Consider the following 2,500-nt stretch of genomic DNA (forward strand, 5'->3'; position numbering starts at 1 on the left):
GGTCACGCCCTTTAACACAGGTCACGCCCTTTAACACAGGTCACACCCTTTAACACAGGTCACACCCTTTAACACAGGTCACACCCTTTAACACAGGTCACACCCTTTAACACAGGTCACGCCCTTTAACACAGGTCACACCCTTTAACACAGGTCACACCCTTTAACACAGGTCACACATTTTAACACAGACATTTACACAGATATTTGATTCTACTTGATCATGTGTTTAAAATGAAGTTCACCTTTTCATGTGTTAAACCTCAGCATTGCTCACGTCAGTCTGGTCTCTGTCTTAATGTCTGATTTACTGATAAAATTCAACTTGATCATTTTATCCCAGATCCTGACATGAAATTTTATAAATCATATGGTGAAGAGACACTATAAAGAACTGTGTGTGTGTGTGTGTGTGTGTGTGTGTGTGTGTGTGTGTGTGTGTGAAGAGGAACTCCAGTTTTTAATCTTTAATGAACTTTTAACTCCTTGAGATAATGAAGATAGATTTCTATAGATAGAAATCTCTGGGACAACAGGTTTAGTGTGTGTGTGTGTGTGTGTGTGTGTGTGTGTGTGTGTGTGTGTGTGTGTGTGTGTGTGTGTGTCTGTGTGTTTCGAATCGCAAAGTGAATCTTAAAGTTCTGAATCAGCAGAAAGAAACAGAAACAAGTTTTTAGCTCAGCTATTTTTCACGATTTGCTCATTCAGGACAGACTTTAATAAAAAACACAAAAGAAAAAACTGATTATAGAAAAAGATAAAAAGGAAAAAGAAAAGAACAAAGAAAGAAAAAAGAATGAAGTAAAATTTCTCTAAATGAAGTTTAAATAGTTTTGTGCTGAAATGGACATGTCTGTGTTCAGCTCCGTGTTCAGCTCCGTGTTCAGCTCCGTGTTCAGCTCAGTGTTCAGCTCCGTGTTCAGCTCAGTGTTCAGCTTAGTGTTCAGCTCCTTGTTCAGCTCAGTGTTCAGCTCAGTGTTCAGCTCAGTGTTCAGCTCAGTGTTCAGCTCTGTGTTCAGCTCCGTGTTCAGCTCCTTGTTCAGCTCTGTGTTCAGCTCCGTGTTCAGCTCCGTGTTCAGCTCCGTGTTCAGCTCCGTGTTCAGCTTTGTGTTCAGCTCCGTGTTCAGCTCCGTGTTCAGCTCAGTGTTCAGCTCAGTGTTCAGCTCCGTGTTCAGCTTTGTGTTCAGCTCAGTGTTCAGCTCCGTGTTCAGCTCAGTGTTAAGCTCCTTGTTCAGCTCAGTGTTCAGCTCAGTGTTCAGCTACTTGTTCAGCTCAGTGTTCAGCTCCGTGTTCAGCTCAGTGTTCAGCTCCGTGTTCAGCTCAGTGTTCAGCTCAGTGTTCAGCTCCGTGTTCAGCTCTGTGTTCAGCTCAGTGTTCAGCTCAGTGTTCAGCTCCGTGTTCAGCTCAGTGTTCAGCTCCGTGTTCAGCTTTGTGTTCAGCTCCGTGTTCAGCTCCGTGTTCAGCTCAGTGTTCAGCTCCGTGTTCAGCTCCGTGTTCAGCTCAGTGTTCAGCTCAGTGTTCAGCTCCTTGTTCAGCTCAGTGTTCAGCTCAGTGTTCAGCTCAGTGTTCAGCTACTTGTTCAGCTCCGTGTTCAGCTCAGTGTTCAGCTCCGTGTTCAGCTCAGTGTTCAGCTCAGTGTTCAGCTCCGTGTTCAGCTCAGTGTTCAGCTCCGTGTTCAGCTCCTTGTTCAGCTCAGTGTTCAGCTCCGTGTTCAGCTCCGTGTTCAGCTCCGTGTTCAGCTTTGTGTTCAGCTCCGTGTTCAGCTTTGTGTTCAGCTCAGTGTTCAGCTCCGTGTTCAGCTCCGTGTTCAGCTCAGTGTTCAGCTCCTTGTTCAGCTCAGTGTTCAGCTCAGTGTTCAGCTCAGTGTTCAGCTACTTGTTCAGCTCAGTGTTCAGCTCCGTGTTGCTAAAACAGAACAGAAAATTTTGCCAAAATTGTTTGTAGTTGTGATGTGGAGATGTTTCAGAAGCTTTGTGACAGGATCTGCATCTTCATGAGTTCCTCTAATGAAGTAACATGAGCTGTGTGTATCAGAGGTGTGTGTTGAAGATGCTTCATGGGGAGTTTGACCCCAGACCTTACAGAGTGTTCATCACAGAGAAGGTGGAGGCTCCACAGTGATGTTCAGTGCTGGGTTCAGATTATGGAGCAGCTCACTGAAGGTTTTGGCATTTTATTTAGATTTTATTCTGTTTCCAGGACAATAAGTTGTTCTATAAACAGCAGATCCACAACTTGCTAACTGAAGCTTTGAGAGTTAAATGGTTGATTTGAACCTTCTCTAATCTCCTCGCTGTTTTAAAGCTCCTTCACCTCAGAACCTTTGGATTAGAGCAGAAAGTATTTCCTCCAGTGAAGAGCTTCGTCCCTGCAGCGGCAGTAAAACGCTCTGATAATGACACTCTGAACGGCTCCAAGAACAATTGCAGCTTTATTATCAGGCTCCACTTTATTTAGCACTGATAATTAGCTGTGAGTTCAGCGCCTTCCTTCTGCACCA

Source organism: Tachysurus vachellii, chromosome 12 (assembly GCF_030014155.1).
Source record: "Tachysurus vachellii isolate PV-2020 chromosome 12, HZAU_Pvac_v1, whole genome shotgun sequence".
Taxonomy (NCBI): domain Eukaryota; kingdom Metazoa; phylum Chordata; class Actinopteri; order Siluriformes; family Bagridae; genus Tachysurus; species Tachysurus vachellii.